This window comes from Leucoraja erinacea, chromosome 14 (assembly GCF_028641065.1).
Source record: "Leucoraja erinacea ecotype New England chromosome 14, Leri_hhj_1, whole genome shotgun sequence".
In the NCBI taxonomy this organism is placed as follows: domain Eukaryota; kingdom Metazoa; phylum Chordata; class Chondrichthyes; order Rajiformes; family Rajidae; genus Leucoraja; species Leucoraja erinaceus.
Window position 1 is genome coordinate 18,718,829 of NC_073390.1, and position 18,571 is coordinate 18,737,399.

Below are 18,571 nucleotides of genomic sequence, written 5' to 3' on the forward strand. Positions count from 1 at the left end.
TCCTTCCTACACTACACATGGCGCACACTGCATGCCTATACGTGGGGAGCTAGGACCCAAAGAGTATTTGGACAATTTAAAAAAAACCCAATAAAAATCAATGCATAGGAGCAGATTTAAAGCACACATTTTGCTTTTTTTTCCCAAAAGACAAAGAACCTTCTGAACTTCCAGCATAGCAGATGGAAGTTGCGATCTCGTTCCGATCCAGAAACACGCCACCATTTCTGCTGAGGCCACAAATTCAATTTGCAATGAACTGGGCATCAGGCCTTAGCTTGTACAAATAAAGGGCTTAATTATACATGCCAAGGGGTTTCATGCCTGTTCAATTTGTGCCCCCTGCATCCCCACGTGAGACGCCCACACAAAATTCCAAAGCACCCAATCGTCATAAACCTGGGAACGATTAAATGTCACTTCATTCAAGGTAAAGCCAGATAAGCAACAATCAATCTCACACCTCTTTGCCAGGAGTGTGAATGTTATGCCTGCTTAACAGTTTTGTTTGCATCAGATTGAAATCTGTTGTATATAAATGGAATAAATTACTCTGGTAAATGAGGGAAAATTGGAACACAGAAAAAATTGTTTTATCCAGAATTTGCTTATGCGAAACTAGCGCTGACTGTAATTACCTCCTGTAATTGCACTCGTTCATGCATGAATAGACCAAACCAGCGAACAGGGGAAAAAAGCCCATCAGTGTTAAACAGTGTGTCAACTGCAGTGGCTACAGGAAAAGGGAAATGTCATTCCCCCAAATACCAGCTTTCATCGAGGAAGCAACTGTCCATTTCTCTTTGCAACAGCCCAAGGAATTAGCATTCGATGTTTCGATGCAGTGGCCTGTGCATTTTGAACAACTGTTTAATTTCCTGTTCGTTGGGCAAATGTGAGCTGAGCGTTTAGCTGTGTTAAGAGGAACAGCTCACTATTAATCACATCTGGGAAAATTACACAGCCTTGGAGACATTAATTGAAATGCCGGTTACTTAAGGTATGCTGCTTGTGAATGCCCGTGGCCAAAGGGAGAACCAGATTGGAAACTGGTGCGAGGAGAGAAAACCTGATCTGATTCCAAGCAGTGAAAGAATATGTATCAAAAACTGAAATGCTAGAAATAGACTGCCAGAGATCTGAAAAACAACTACAATGATGTTAACATTAACTATTATCATGTTGATGGCAATCTGTTTCATCTGGTCAGAGACTACTGTGTAGGAAGAAACTGCACATACTAGTTTAAACCGAAGATAGACACAAAATGCTGGATAACTCAGCGGGTCAGGCAGCATGTCTGGAGAGAAGGAATGGGTGTCGTTTTGGGTCGAGACCCTTCTCCAGACCCGTTTGTGTTCCTCTAACACATCCTAATTGACCTAACCATCATTGTCAGTCTTTAATCCTTTTACAGTCAATCCTGTTATGGGCTGCACAGTGGTGCAGTGGTAGAGTTGCTGCCTTGCAACGCCAGAGACCCGGGTTCGATCCTGACTATGGGTGCTGTCTGTACGGAGTTTGTACATTCTGCCTGTGACTGCATGGGTTTTCTCCGGGTGCTCTGATTTCCTCCCACAATGATGTACAGGTTTGTAGGTTAATTTGGCTTCAGTGAAAATTTGAAAATTGTCCCTAGTGCGTAGCTCTGCCCTTGCTCCCGCCCCTCCTCCCCCTAGTCGCAACAGGGTCAGAGTCCCTCTAGTCCTTACCTTTCACCCCATCAGCTGTCGCATACAACAAAGAATCCTCCAACATTTTCGCCACCCCAAACGGGATCCCACCACAAGTCACTTCTTCCCCTTTTCTGCCTTCCACAGAGACCGTTGATTCTGCAACTCTCCGGTTAACTCATCTCTTCCCACCCAAACCACCCCTTCAATAGGTAGCTTCTCCTGCAACTGCAGGTGATGCAGGTGATGCAACACCTGTCCCTATACCTCCTCCCTCAACTCTGTTCAGGGACCTCGACAGTCCTTTCAGGTTAGGCAGAGGTTCACTTGCACCTCCTCCAATCGCATCTACTGTATCCATTGTTCAAGATGTGGACTCTTATACATTGGCGAGGCCAAACGTAGACTGGGCGATTGTTTCGCTGAACACCTTCGCTCAGTCATACATACCTGGACATACCTGATCTCCCTCTTGCCAAACATTTTAATTCCCCTTCCCATTCCCACACTGACTTTTCCGTCCTCGGTCTCCTCCATTGTCAGAATGAGGCTAATCGCAAGTTGGGGGAACAGCTTCTCATATTTTGCATGGGCAGCTTACAACCCAGTAGTATGAATATTAATTTCACTAATTTCAAGTTACCCCTGCACCGTCTCTTTCCATTCCTCCCCCACCCAAGTCGCACCAGGTTCCTGTCCTCACTTAGCTGTTTCCTTTATCATCATTACTTTTTTGCATATCTTTCATTCATTTGTCCTTTATCCCTCTACATCACAGTATATATCTCTTGTTTCCTTTTCCTCTAGTCTGACAAAGGGTTGACCCAAAACATCATCCATTCCTTCTCTCCAGAGAGGCTGCCTGTCCCGCTGAGTTACTCCAGCATTTGGTGTCTATCTTCGGTTTAAACCAGCATCTGTAGTTCCTTTATACACAAGTAATAGATGGATACGGGTGAGGGGGGTTTGTGATAAGCAGATGGGTGGATAAAGTTCAGAGATGGAAAGAAAATAAAAGTGAGATTTAAAAAAAAGAGAGAAGAGGCAAAAAATCTAAAGTCAGAGGAAGGGGGCAGAGAAAGAGAAAGAAGGGGCAGGATAATGGGAGATATGGATGCGCATTCAGGTGGGGCATAGGGGAGAGAGAGTGAAAAGGGGGAGAGGGATGTTGTTGATATTCTACCTAAAATTGGATAATTTAATGTTCATACCTTTGATACGCACCATAAGCTATCCAAGCGAAGGTGAACTGTTCCTCCAATTTGTGTGTGGCCTCACTCTGGCAATGAAGGAGGCCCAGGACAGAAAGGTCACTTTGGGAATGGGAAGGCAAGTTAAAATGGTCAGCAACTGGGAGATCCAGCAGACCTTGGTGGACTGAACGTAAGTGTTCCGTGAAACAGTTGCCTCATCTGCACTTGGTCCCGCCGATGTAAAGGAGACCATATTGTCATGGAGGGGGTGAACTGTAATGTCCAAGATGCTCCACAGGACCCCCTCCATGACACAATAGTCAACCTGAGCAGTACCTTCAGCAACAGACTGGTTGCACCAAGAATGCCACAAAAGATCCATCTTCCCTGTGGCTATCAAAATCTACAACTCCTCCCCCTTCTGTCATGGGGTAGACTGACTCCCCTCCACCCCCCCCCCCCCCCCCCCCCCCCCACCCCAAATTTTGCACATCCCAAATCCTTCCCAATCATCAATTTAATTTCACGTTTTATGTATCTTGTGTTTTATGCCTGTTGGCAGATCAATTTCCCTCCTGCGATAAATAAAGTTCTATCGTATTGTATCGTTTCATATCGGATCATATTGTATCGTATCATAGTGTTTAAGAAGGAACTGCAGATGCTGGAAAATCGAAGGTACACAAAAAAGCTGGAGAAACTCAGCGGGTGCAGCAGCATCTATGGAGCGAAGGAAATAGGCAACGTTTCGGGGGTTTCGGCCCGAAACGTTGCCTATTTCCTTCGCTCCATAGATGCTGCTGCACCCGCTGAGTTTCTCCAGCTTTTTTGTGTACCTTTGTATCGTATCATATCATATTGGGAAATCTGGATCCAGCGTTTAGCTAATCAAACCTCCATGTCTTTAAAAATTAACCATTTATTACAGAAATGCGTGCCGGGGTGGGTGTGGTGGTCAGGAAGAAAGAAATTAGTGGTAGCATTCATGATTAATAGAGTAGATTAGACAGATGGTAGCCAATGGGAAACTAAAGGTAAAGCAACTTGAAAAAATTGTGTGTGAAGAAATTAATAGGCAGAAGGTTCAACCGGCAAAGGTTATAATATTAATTATTATGAAATTGTTTCTCACCAGTGGTTCAGCTAAAGGATTCCGATAATATTACAGGCATGAATGAAATATTAAAGACTAGAGGGCGTAGCTTTAAGGTGAGTGGGGCAAAGTTTAAAGATGATTTCCGGAGCAAGTTTTTTTTACACAGGGTGGTGGGTGCCTGGAATACACTGTGAGAAATGGTGTTGGAGGCAGATACGATAGTGGTATTTAAGAGTTGTTTATACAGAGACTTGAATACAGAAAGAGAGATTATGGATCATGTGCAGATAAATGAGATTAGTTTATCTTGTAATCATGTTCGCCACAGACATGGGGGCCAAAGGGCCAGTTCCTGTGCTGTATTTTTCTATGTTCCATGTTCTATGGTCATCTTGTACGTGCAGGAGCATTTTCCAGGTCTTTTATAACTGGTCAGTGCTGATCATTTAGTAGATGTTTTGTTACGTTAAAGACGCGTTCTTGTTGAATTCAGTCACAAAGTACCCATCGTAAAGAGAATTTGTTGATTTTGGAGTCCAAACTTCTAAAAGACTGGAAAACAAAAGCAATAGATGCTGTAAATCTGAAGTAAATGAAGATGCTGAAAACACTCAGTAGGTCAGGCAGCATCTGTGGATAGAATTGTGGGATGTGGGGCGACAGATGGCGCAATGGGCTAAGTGTTCGGCTGGCGACCGGAAGGTAGCCGGTTCGAATCCCGCTTGGAGTGCATACTGTCGTTGTGTCCTTGGGGCAAGACACTTCACCCACCTTTGCCTGTGTGTAAATGTAATGTAATTATGTGAAGCACTTTGGGGTCAATGCAAGTTGACTAAAAATGTGCTATATAAATAAGATTATTAGAATTGAAGCTAACATTCCAGGTTTAATGCTCTGTGTCAGAATTGGGAAATGTTCTTTGGTGGAACTCACAAGGGCCTCTCTTTCCCTTGTTTCCCTTTCCACAGATACTGCCTGACCCTTTAGTTTAGTTCAGAGATAGAGCGTGGAAACAGAACCATCAGTCTACCGAGTCCATACCAACCAGCGATCCCCGCACATTAACACTATCCTACAGACACACGGGACAATTTACACATATACCAAGCCAACTTGTCAATTGTCTTAGACAATAGAAAATAGGTGCAGGAGTAGGCCATTCGGCCCTTCGAGTCAGGACTGTCATTCAATGTGATCATGGCTGATCATCCCCAATCAGTACCCCGTTCCTGCCTTCTCCCCATATCCCCTGACTCCACTATATTTAAGAGCCCTATCTGGCTCTCTCTTGAAAGTATCCAGAGAACCCGCCTCCACCGCCCTCTGAGGCAGAGAATTCCAAAAACTCGCAACTCTCCGTGTAAAAAAGTGTTTCCTCATCTCCGTTCTAAATGGCTTACCCCTTAGTCTTAAACAGTGACCCCTGGACTCCCCCAACATCGGGAACATGTTTCCTGCCTGTAGCGTATCCAAACCCTTAATAATCTTATATCTTTCAATAAGATCTCCTCTCATCCTTCTAAACTCCAGAGTATACAAGCCCAGTCTTTGGAGTGTGGGAGGAAATTGAAGATCTCGTAGAAAACCCATTCGGTCACGGGAGAACGTACAAACTCCGTACAGACAGCACCCATAGTCAGGATCGAATCCATGCCTCTGACGCTGTCAGGCAGCAACCTTACCGCTGCACCACTGTGCCGCCCTTAACTGAGTGTTTCCAACATTTTTCAAGTTTATTTCTACAAGTCTACTTAAACTAGTTCATATATTAATACTTTGTCATAAATAAACTATGGTTCAAATTCAGAATAACCAAACAGCTAATGCACTATGCAAACTTCACATGTGTTGGATTTTAAATAATGTTCCGTGTATAAACGACTGCAACATGATTCTCTTTAGAACAAAATTCTGAAACCAATTCAAAAAGCTGGTTAAAACCTATTAGTATTTTATGGTCCCTTTAAAGAGACAGAATATAAATTATTGTCACTTTAAGTAGCTAATTTATTTTATTCACAGCACAGCCAGTTTCAAGATCTTACAGTCCTAAGAATCAGAGATTCAAAGGAACAACATATATACTTTACCTCCAAAACAAGCATGGATCTGAAAGTCTCAATGAGGCATTTTAAATCCTCCTCACATTTTCTTTTATCAAATTTGTTGAACTTGTTTCTAAATGGTGAATAGAAGCATTCCCATGCGCATTGTTTTTACTAAATCTCTTAATAAAGTTTCGACTTTGAGCCTCTCAGTGATATTTTTTAGCCAATAGTGGAAGCTAAGTGAAAGGAGAAGTTGATAGAACAGGAGCCCAAAAGCTTGGTTAAGGAATGAAAATGAAACATTAACAGTTAAGCAGAAAGATTTGTGAAGTGGACTGCCAAGCTAATGTTACCCATCCCTCCATAGTGAAGTAAGTTAAGATGGCACAAGAAGTCAGAGATTAACGAATGCAGACATTTGTTTTAGAGATACAGCGCAGAAACTCCATACAGATAGCATGGATCAAACCTGGGTCTCTGGTAAAGCCCCTGTCCCACTTAGGAGACCTAAACAGCAACCTCTGGTGACCTTGCCCGCCACCCAAAAAAAAATCAAGGTCAAGGTGACCTGCAACCTGCTACCACCTCCCACGCATATGTTGAAAATCTTCCTCGACTATGAAGAAAACCGGCTTCGACTAGACCTGCGACTAAAAAATGATCGATTTTTAAAACGGCAACCTATTTTTAGCCGAGGCCGGTTTTAATCATGATGAAAAAATAGCAGCAACCTAGATGAAGCCTCGACCACGCGGAAACCACTTTCGACCATTAGGGAGAGTGACCAAAACCTCTGGTGACCTCATGGAAACCTTGGGTGGCGGGCAAGGTCACCAGAGGTTGCTGTTTAGGTCTCCTATGTGCCACTGTGCCACCCTTTAGTTCCGGAACTTAGGGGGTCTCTGATCACAAGCCAAAGATGGGGAAATTGACTATAGAACCTGCAGCTCTTCATTATGAGGTCCTTGCCACCTCCCCCAACACTCCTTGTAATAGCTATCTATGTAACTGCATCAAGTGAGGATGAGGGGTGATCTTACAGAGATGTATAAAATCATGAGAGGAATAGATCAGGTAAATGCACATAGTCTCTTGCCCAGAGTAGGGGAATCGAGAATGAGAAGAGATAGGTTTAAGGTGAAGAGGGAAAGATTAAATAGGAATCGCAGTGGTAACTTTTTCACACAAAGAATGGTGGGTTTAGGAAATATTGCAATGTTTAAGAAACAATTAAGACAGATACTCCAACTATTTGTGTCTATCTTGAGGTACATAGGACAGGTTTAGAGCGATATTGGCCGAATGCAAGCAGGTGGGACTAGTGTTGATGGGGCATGTTGGTCGGTGTGGGCAAGTGGGGCTGAAGGACCTGTTTCCATGTATAAATCTATGACTCTTAGTCGATGCGTTTAATAATTTAATGTATTACAAAATGGCAAGGCATATGACAAGAGAAATCATGAATAAATCTTTGATACTGATCCACATGTGGAGACTTTTAGAAAGAGGCATGTTTTGAGGAGGAGATTGCAGTGTAGAGGCAGAGAGATTTAGGAAGGAAATGCTAGTACCTAGGAGTCGAGGACAGGGTTTTTAAGATGAAAGGGACAAAGTTTTCAGGTGAATATGCCAGACAAGTACTTTACACAGTGAGTGGTGGGTGCCTTGAATAAGGTGCCTGGAATGGTGGTGTATGCACGTACGATAGTGGTGTTTAAAAGGCTTTTAGATATACACATGGATATGCTGGGAATGGAGAGGTATAGGCCATGTGCAGTCAGGTGAGATTAGATTATCTTTACATCATGTTCAGCACAGATATTGTGGGCTGAAGTTCCTGTGCTGTACTTTTCTGTGTTCTACGTTCCACGGCTTTTCGAATTTATAGCAAATAAAACTGATCAGGTGCAGGTTGGTACCCTACTTCTGAATTTTCAAAGTGCGCTGAGTTCCTCCAGCACTTTGCTTTTTGCTTAAGATTCCAGCATATGCAGTCTCTTGTGTCTCCCAAAGAGATGAGATCACAAAGGGGCTGGAAACCTGGAGAAAGGCACAAGCAATAAGGGAGATTATGGAGAGATTTGTAAACAAGGATGAGAAACATAGAAACATAGAAAATAGGTGCAGGAGTAGGCCATTCCCCCCTTCGAGCCTGCACCGCCATTCAAAAAGATCATGGCTGATCATCCAACTCAGGAACCTGTACCTGCCCTCTCTCCATACCCCCTGATCCCTTTAGCCACAAGGGCCACATCTAACTCCCTCTTAAATATAGCCAATGAACTGGCCTCAACTACCTTCTGTGGCAGAGAAATCCAGGGATTCACCACTCTCTGTGTAAAAAATGTTTTTCTCATCTCGGTCATAAAAGATTTCCCCCTTATCCTTAAACTGTGACCCCTTGTTCTGGACTTCCCCAACATCGGGAACAATCTTCCTGCATCTAGCCTGTCCAACCCCTTAAGAATTTTGTAAGTTTCTATAAGATCCCCCCTCAATCCTTTAAATTCTAGCGAGTACAAGCCGAGTCTATCCAGTCGTTCTTCATATGAAAGTCCGGCCATCCCAGGAATCAGTCTGGTGAACCTTCTCTGTACTCCCTCTAAGGCAAGAATGTCTTTCCTCAGGTTAGGCTCCCTCTATGGCAAGAATGTCTTTCCTCTGATTAGGTTAGTTGAGAAGTTAGTGCAGATAATTGTGCCAAATATCTGCACACAACCACAATCAAAACACACATGCTAACGTTAGAGAGTAGGACAGTGATCAAACTACTGAGGGACCAAACATCCAAAAAGCCCAGACCCATACATAAAAAGTTATGTTAAAATCCCAGCACAGCAGTGAAGAATTCATATTAGGATACTATTCATATTAGTAATGGAAACATAATACCACCATGCTAAATACTCTAATACTGAGCACAATTAATCCAAACAAGAACGAATGAAAATGTGGACATAAAAAGCAAGAGTAACTCTGCGGGACAGGCAGCATCTCTGGAGAGAAGGAATGGGCAACGCTGTCCTGCTGAGTTATTCCAGCATGTTGTGTCTATCTTCAATGTAAACCAACATCAGCATTTCTTTCCTACAATAAAGTGTTTTCCCTTACAACTTATTGCAGTGGCAGAGAAATTCTGCTTTATAGTTCAAACTGCCCCAAATAGTGCTGATGTTATCAAGTTTTCCCAGCCCATTTTGTAACAGTTGCTTCTTTCGCCTATTCTGGCCTTTGGTCACCAGTGACTTGGCATTGCACATCACTGATCCTTTTATAGTAGAAACAAGGAACTGCAGACAAAATGTGCAGGAAGGAACTGCAGAATAGGTGATGTTTTGGGTCGAAACCCATCTTCAGACTGAGAGTCAGGGGAGAGGGAAACTAGAGGTATGAAATGGTATAGAACAATTCGATGCCAGCACCGATAACTCTGGAAAGGTGGAGCCTAGATTAGGAAAGGGGTCAGGGTTATGGGGAGATGGCAGGAGAATGGGGTGGAGAGGGAAAGATAGATTAGTCATTATTGAATGGTGGAATACACTTGATGGGCCAAATGGCTCAACACTGCTCCTGGAACTTTTGGACTTAAGAACTTATGAGCCCACAATGGTCCATTGTTGTCTGTGGTAGAGGCGATAACTGCAGATGCTGGTTAATACACATAAGGATACAAAATGCTGGAGTAACTCAGCAGATAACTCAAATCTCACTGTACCAATTGGCGCATGTGACAATAAATGTAACTTGAACTTGAACTTGAACAGGTCAGGCAGCATCTCTGGAGAACATGGATAGGTGATGTTTCAGGATGTCTGGAGAAGGGTCTCGACCAGAAACATCACTTATCTGAGTTCTCTAAGGATGATGCTGCCTGAGCCACTGATTTACTGCAGCACTTTGTGTCCTTTTACTGATCTTTTTCTTATTTAGTTTCAAGTCGCCTTTCTGGATCAGCCTCACTAAATTAGACTACGGATTGAGAAAGAAGATCTACATTTGTTTGGCATTGGGCCCCCCAATTTTACTTTGCAGCTAATAAAATTACTTTTGAAACACGGTCACTGGTGGAGGTTTAGTTTAGTTCAGTTTATTTTAGTTTAGTTCAGAGATCTAGCGTGGAATTAAGCCCTTCGGCCCACCGAGTCTGCACCAACCAGCAATCCCCAAACACTAGCACTATCCGACACACTAGGGACAATTTACAATATTTATTGAAGCCAATTAACCTACAAACCTGTAAATCTTGGGAGAGTGGGAGGAAACTGGAGCACGCGGGGATAACCCACGTGGTCACAGGGAGAATGTACAAACTTTGTGCAAACAGTGCCTGTAATCAGGATCGAACCCGGGTCGCTGGCGCTGTAAAGCGGCAACTCTACTGCTGTGCCACCATGTTGCCCACTAGGGTGCGAGGTAGAAAAGCTCATGGAGGTGGAAAAGGCTGTGGTCAATTAGTGCTCAGCAAGCTTCCAGGAAACAAACATTAATTGTATAATGAAGACACAGGAACTGCAGATTCCGGAAACTTGAGCAGTTCACAAAGTTTGCATGAGAAATTAGTGGGGCAAAGGGATAGTCCTGTGAGCTGTCACAGACTTGATGGGCCAAAATGGCCTCCATCTGTGCCCCGAGGAATTATGAAATATGGTACGAAGGTTCTGTCATAAATGGCCGATCCTTCATCCTGAATCTGCCCTCTGGTTTTGGTCTTACAAATAAGGGGAGGCAACCTGCTGGCAATCTCCATCAACCGTTCCTCTTCAAGATGGCGATGAGTCGGCTGGGAGCTCACCTCCCACGCACTCAGAGGCATGGGCTGCAGGAGACTCCCTGTGGCACGGAGGCCGAGCGATGGCTGTCGGAGGTGTAGGACGGAGCATTCACGGGCCGATGTCGAGGAGGCATCAGAGTGCTCGAGTCGGTGGAGTGGGCCTCTGGAGGCCCTGATGCAGCCTGAGGCTCCATTAGATCAGACACCGCGTGGAATGAGCGCAGCCTGCAACTACAGGGAGCGGCAGAGCAGCGGTAAAGGGCATCGACACATCGTGTTGCGAGACCGACCACTGCAGCTTTGACCCAGTGCCGCCTCCAGGACAACGAGCCTTTATGGCCAAGTTGAAACTCCAACTATTTTTTAAATTCTCAGACTTGAAGGGTACAAGATGCTGCCTAAACATGGCAACTCCTATGTACTGACTCAGTTGTCTATTATCTTACACTCTTTTACTTATAGTATGATTTTGCCTAATATATAGCAGGATTGCCACTGAACTGTCTGCAGAATGCTTTTCACTGTACACATGACAACAACGAGAACTAAACTAATGTCATGGTACACACGATAATAAAGTACATTGAACCGTTGAACCCTTTGGAACTCATCTTGATGAGGATATCTCTCATTCTTTTAAACTCCAGCGAATAAAGACGTGTTCCTCAATCAACCTTGATAGGACATCCAGACCTTTCAGGAATCAATTATGGCGATCTGTATTGCACTGACCACAAAAATGTATTATTGAAATTCTATGTGATGCCAGTACAGGTGTGAAGACCAATTTAGCCCTGGGATAAGTCATGGAACAAGCTTATGATGTGAGTTGTCAAAATTAACAATAGAACATAGTACAGTACAACCCTTTGACTCATCATGTCAGTGTGGCTCCACCACCACAGTCAGTGTGATCCAGGCACTGGAACCTACTCTCCAGTCATAATCATAGTCATAATGTCATACAACATTGGAACAGGCCATTCAGCCCAGCATGCCCATGCCAACCAACATATCCCGTCTACAATAGGTTCCTATCCATGTACCTGCCCAAATGCCTTTCAAGTCAACCTATAGTCAACCTATTCTCCCCCATCAACCCTGTTTATATTCACAGTGAAGAATGAACAATGAAGCTCAGCCTTTGTGTCGTATTTAGCATTGACTCTGCCACCTCTGTATGAACCCAATGCACACATTAATTCTGGATATGCATCCCAGTTCAGTTCCTAACTTCTGAATTGGATAATGGTTAACCACTCGGAGCAGCAAGATTCTGAGTATCTTTTTAATAATAGCTTTCCTGCTTTGGATAATAATCATCTGTTTGAACTGAAAGACTTCCGTGTCCTCGTGAGCAATGGAGGGTTTTACGGAAACACCAACATGGAAGCCGGTGTTACAGCAATATCTGCTTCCTGTCTCTGTGTGAATCGACTCGAGACGTACTGACATGGATATAAATGCAAGCCTTATCGAGCAAGCCTGTAAACAGATTGAATTTACAGTAGCATGTCACCCTTTCTCTTCAACCGTCTTTCAATTTGGCTCAATCTAAAAATAATCAGTCAAATAAAGCTCTTTTCATTCCCTCTTTTCAATTTTAAAAACACTTCCTTGGACTGAAATACTGACGGCTCCGGTCAGTGTGGATAACTGGTTGTTGGGATGGAGTTTGCAGTGAGTCGGATTTGGCTGAATGGGATCTGGGAAAGATGCCAAATTCATAGAAAACGCCCATTCTTCCCCTCTTCCAACAGCTCAAATGCTCATCATTAAGAAAAGCACAGGATTTGATCTTAATAATAACAGCATCTTCACTAATCTGGCACTCCCTATTCGCCCTGGCTGTGTGTTTTTTTTCGTCCAGTTGCCTCACAGTAAACGTAGCAACTATTAGATTTGAATGTGTATAACAAGTGCTTGCTTTTATTTTTTTTCTTCACCTGGCTAACCGCACAGTCACGTGTGCCTGCAACGCCTGTCAAGACTTTTGTCACAATTGTTTCTTTCCCCCCCCCCCCCCCCCCCTTTTTTTCTTGGTTTACAGAGGGCCATTCAGGTCACAGCCTCATGATTCGCTGACAAACGGAATAAAAATAGAGAGAGCTGTTTTTAAAAAAAACACATAATTATTCCTGCTTCCAACTTGTGAAGACAAAATGTTAAACAGCCTCTTAACATCACCTGCAACTGAGCTGATATTTCCTGAATGTTCTCCCATCGTACAGTGCCAATCCTGTTGATAGTCAACATCTTTTATGTGCTTGCACGGAGCAAATAACAGCCTTTGTCCCACACAAGCTCCTAAACAAACTTAAATCCCCTTAGCAGTGTGACAGATGACATTTAGATGTCCCTGCTACGGTTAAAACGAGTTTTATTGACATTTTTGGAACAAAAAAAAACCCGGGAACCTTAGCCACAGGTCAGTGTTTAGTGGGCCTGCTCTGGGATTTGGTACTTTGTACGTTGAAGTCACCCCATTTTCCTCAGTTCACTGCATCACCATGACAACAAATATAGAAATCACTTGGTGAGTCCCTGGAAGAAAGCATGGTGACACACCGTCCCTTGTATGGCAAATGAAGACAGAGCCTTCTTTCAGCCGGGTTGTTCAATCAGAGGCCTGTGTGGGTTTAACATAGGTGATGACAACAGGGAAGCTTGCCTGTCTTTCATGCACACCGTACAGTTTGTTTTTTCCTTAATCAGTGGGCTACGAATAATTTTTTATTCCCATATTGTTTTTCAGAGCTTTGTTCTATGCGTTCTGGATGGTGGCGGGGGAGGGGGGGGAGGATAACTACATTTTGAAGATTTCAAAAGTAAATTCAATACAAATGTTTCACTTACAGCACTGTCTCTCGGGCCTACGAAAGCTGGACTGTTTATTTCTAACTGTAGTCTTTCGGCAGAACCCCAACTCTTTGAACGCTTTGCTTTCACAATTTGTTAAGGACTTTCCCGAATGTTTTCACAAAGCTAGAGAGGCCTCTAGTGCTCACTTAGGTTTACAACATTATTCACTGCAGGCCAGCAAATAAAATCAAAAGTAGATACACAATTTATTCGCATGGTTAGAAAATAGAAAACATTGGTTTAAATTTATCTTGAACATTCCTTGGCTCATTGAAGATTATATATGAGAAGCCAATGATGTTTTGATTTTGCTTCTGTGTTTCTCGATGGCATAACGCAGCCAGTAAAGATCAGAAGTAGCTTTGAGGTAATGCTTCCAAAAGTCCTGTGAGACTTTCTAGATAGAGCTATAAATAGAATTAACGCAGAGACTGAATTGAGATTCAAGTTGCCCACAGTAAAAAGGTGCATTTTAAAAAGCCTCTCTAAGAAACGTGACATGATCAACCGCAGCAGAAAACAGTGCCTTTCTCCTTGAAAAAACTCTGATGTTTTAACATAAACTGCGATAAATAATTTACTGGGAAATAAAAGTCACATCAGACATGCAGATGGGTTTAAAATTTTCCACTGTAAGTCTTTTATAATCCAGAATCTGATGTTTGCTTCTGTTCCAAATGTTTTAAAACCACAAACTTTGCTATAACCAAGTGTCTTGCTTATGTTATTATTGTCTAATCCCTAACATGCACAAATCATTAAAAAAGTATTTTGAAACTAACTAACTAACTAACTAACTAACTAACTAACTAACTAACTAACTAACTAACTAACTAACTAACTAACTAACTAACTAACAACTAACTAATTAACTAACTAACTAACCAACCAACCAACCAACCAACCAACTAACTAACTAACTAACTAGCTAACTAACTAACTAACTAAACTAACTGGCTAACCCTCTCTCTCTCCCCCTCTCTCTCTCCCTCTTTCTCTCTATCTCCCTTTCTCTCTCTCTCTCTCTCTCTCTCTCTCTCTCTCCCCTTCTCTATCTCTCTGTCTCTCTTTCTCTCACTCTCTCTCTCTCTCTCCCTATCTCCCCTGCACTTTGTGTTTATCTTCAAAGAGTGTTAGACACAAAATGCTGGAGTAACTCAGCGGGATAGGCAGCACATCTGGAGAGAAGGAATGGGCGACGTTTCGGGTCGAGACTCTTCTTGAGACTAAAAAAGTGTTAGCCACTTTCAAGTTGCTATATAAATGAAAGGAGATACTGCTTTGAAACAGAAGCAAATATTATGGATGCTTTGTTACAAGAGGTCCTGTTAGCTGAATTCTTTGAGGGAAAGAACCTTTTGTGATAAGGTTAATCTTTTCAAGAGCCTGAGAGAGCCATACAAGTACATTCCACAACTTACACATCCTACAGCCCCACAAACTAAACCACACTATCCTCAGCAACATCTGAACAGGGCACTTAACAGCTCAGCTTCCCACAAGAATCAGCTTGCAAAATATCAGTGTTGAATTGATTTACTGAAGAATTTCCCCAGCTCAAAGGCAATGAAAGTTTAGTTTAGTTTAGTTTAGCTTAGGTTAGCTTAGTGTAGTTTTGCTTAGCTCACTTTTGTTTAAAAAATCTTCACAGAAACTGATCCCTTCGGCCCACCGAGTCCGCGCCCACCAGCAATCCCCTTACAATAATGATATCCTACACTCTAGGGACAACTTACAATGTTTACTGAAGTCAATTAACCTACAAACTGGTACATCTTTGGAATGTGGGAGGCAACCGGAGCTCCCGGAGAAATCCCATGTGGTCACGGAGAGAAAGCACAAACTCCGTACAGACAGCACCCGTAGTCAGAATTGACCTCAGGTGGCTGGATGCAAGGCAACAAGTCTACCACTGCACCACAGTGTTTTGTGCGGTTTAGTTTAGTTTAGTTTAGTTTAGTTTAGTTTAGTTTAGTTTAGTTTAGTTTAGTTTAGTTTAGTTTAGTTTAGTTGAGTTGAGTTTAGTTTAGTTTAGTTCAGTTAGACAGAAAATTGCAAACAAACCCCTCGGCCCACTGAGTCCACTCCGCCCATTGATCTCCCATTCACACTAGTTCCATGTTATCCTAGTTTCCCACTCCCCAAAGAATAGGGACAATTTACACAGGCCAATTAGCCTACAAACCCCACACATCTTTTGGATGTGAGAGGAAACCTCAGCACCCAGAGGAAACCCACAGCGTCACAGGGAGAACGTGCAAACTCCACACAGACAGCACCCAAGGTCAGGATCTAACCCGGGTCTGTGAGGCAGCTGCACCTCTGTGCCACTCAAAGGTGTGGAAATATGGGATTCAATGCTGGAAGATCTACAGGAAAACCATTGAATGTGCAACAGCATGGCATAGAAAAGATGTATTTGTGAAACTTTCCTCACCAGTCTGAGCTCTTGAGCTCATCAAAGCAACCTTGTGGGAAGGCACCAGTAATGAAGGAACTAACTGCTTTAGTTGGAGGAAGTTTTGGCCCAAGTTTTCCAGAATATAATGGCAATAAATCTGTCAGCATTCCCAATCACCAGCTGAGAGCAACCTTTGGCATTTTCCAGCCTGCGTAAATTAATGCAGCTGCCCAAAAGTTGTTTTCAGTCTGTTCTCCATCACTTGTACAACTTGGCTCTTTTCTCCAGCTGAATCAAGAGAAGTTAGTTGAAATTAACCTCATGTATTTATGTAAAATACAAAGTGCTGGAGTAACTCAACAGGTTAGGCAGCATCTGTGAATGGAATGACTAGGCAACATTTCAGGTCGGGTCTAGATGCCAAGATCCTTAACAGCATTGCGGAACAGAAGTATAGATGCGTAGAGCGTGGAAACAGGCTCTTCTGTCCAACTTGCCCACAACGACCAGCATGTCTCATCTACACTAGTCCCACCTGCATGTTTGGCCTACACCTGTCCTATCCAGGTACCTGTCCAAGTGTTTCTTAAACTTTGTAATACTATCTGCCTCAACTATCTCCTCTAGCAGTTCATTCCACACACCCACCATCCTCTGTGTGAAAAAGGTCACCCCTCAGTTTCCTATTTAATCTTTCCCCCCTCACCTAAAAACTTATGTCCTCTAGTTCTATATTCCCTTACTCTGGAAAAGAGCCTTTGTGCATCTATCCAATCTATTCCTTTCATGACTTTGCCTCGGATGTAAAAAATCAATAAATAAAACAAACACTAAAGACCCCGTGGAAATACTAACAAGTGTCAAATGTCAATGTTCGAAATAGTAGAAACAGGGAACTGCAGATTACACAAAAGTACATAAAGTGCATGAGTAACTCAGCAGGTAACTCAGTGGGTCAGGGAGCACCTCTGGAGAACATGGATAGGTGAAGTTTTGGGTCACGATCTTTCACCTGAAACGCCACCTATCTATGTTTTTCAATACTTTTCAAATTAATGAATGTGATTGCACAAGAGTAACTTGGCCACTCAGGCAACATCCCTGGAGAGCATGAATAGGTCACGTTTCAGGTGAAGGGCCCTGCCCCAAATCGTCACCCCTATCCATGTTTTCCAGAGATGCTGACTGACCCCTTGAGTTACTCCAGCACGGTGTGGAAGGAGTAAAGTTTCAGTCCGCTGTTTACTGAGTTTTACAAAAGAAATGAGACAAAGTGCTGAAGAAGGGTTTCGGCCCGAAACGTTGCCTATTTCCTTCGCTCCATAGATGCTGCTGCACCTGCTGAGTTTCTCCAGCATTTTTGTGTACCTGCTGGAATAGCTCGGCGGGTAAGGCAGCATCTCTGAAGAACATGGATAGGTGACAATTCAGTCAGGAAACATATTCATCTTGAGTGTGGTTTGGATATGTTCTATCTCCTCCCATTCCTTGCCCCTCCAGCGATATAATTTCAGCTGTGGTTACCTTTCTGTTGCCACCACAGAAGGAGCCATCTAATCTCTGTAGATTCCCTTGGGTCCAGATATACAGTGGCTTGCATAAGTATTCATACCCCTTGAACTTTTCCACATTTTGTCACGTTACAACCACAAACGTAAATGTATTTTATTGGGATTTTATGTGATAGACCAACACAAAGTGGCGCATGATTGTGAAGTGGAAGGAAAATGATACATGGTTTTCAAATTTGCTCTTCATCCAATCTGACTGAGCTTGAGCTATTTTGCAAAGAAGAATGGGCAAAAATTTCAGTCTCTAGATGTGCAAAGCTGGTAGAGACATACCCCAAAAGACTTGCAGCTGTAATTGCAGAGAAAGGTGGTTCTACAAAGTATTGACTCGGGGGGGCTGAATACTTTTGCATGCCACACTTTTCAGTTTTTTATTTGTAAAATAATTTGAAAACCATGTATCATTTTCCTTCCACTTCACAATTATGCACCACTTTGTGTTGGTCTATCACATAAAATCCCAATAAAATACATTTACGTTTGTGGTTGTAACGTGACAAAATGTGGAAAAGTTCAAGGGGTATGAATACTTTTGCAAGCCACTGTAAAGTGCCAACTCTTGCTCCACCTGTTTGCCTCTTTATACTGCCTATCTCCACATCACTCCTTCAGTCCAGAGGAAGGGTCTCGATCTGAAAAGTCGTCTGTCAAGTTCCACCCATGTCCCTTGAGGCAGCACAGTGGCGTCTAATCTGGGCAATTGTGAGGTGATGAATTTTGGAAAGGCAAATGCAAGCGAAAAACATGTAGAATGCAGGATCCTTAGGACTGATGTGCTTCAGATGCAAGTCCTTAGCTCCCTGAAAGTGACAACACAAATGGATATGGTGGTAAAAAAAGGTGTACAGAAAACTTGCCTTGATCAATTTTCCTGGCATGGAAATATCAAACACTGGCAGGCATAGGGTTAAGATTTGTGGGGGGAAAGTTTAAAAGATATTTGAAAATATCGTTTT

At 42.9% G+C, this 18,571-nt stretch overlaps 1 long non-coding RNA gene across 1 annotated transcript; it reads right to left on the minus strand.

Moving 5' to 3' along the window:
• Positions 1-4,184: 4,184 nt before the first annotated feature.
• LOC129703331 (uncharacterized) lies at positions 4,185-13,713 on the minus strand. The gene is made up of 2 exons (XR_008724544.1): positions 13,638-13,713; positions 4,185-4,514 (listed from the first exon to the last, which is right to left on the minus strand). It is a non-coding gene; the product is annotated as an uncharacterized LOC129703331 (long non-coding RNA).
• Between the last annotated feature and the right edge of the window lie 4,858 nt (positions 13,714-18,571).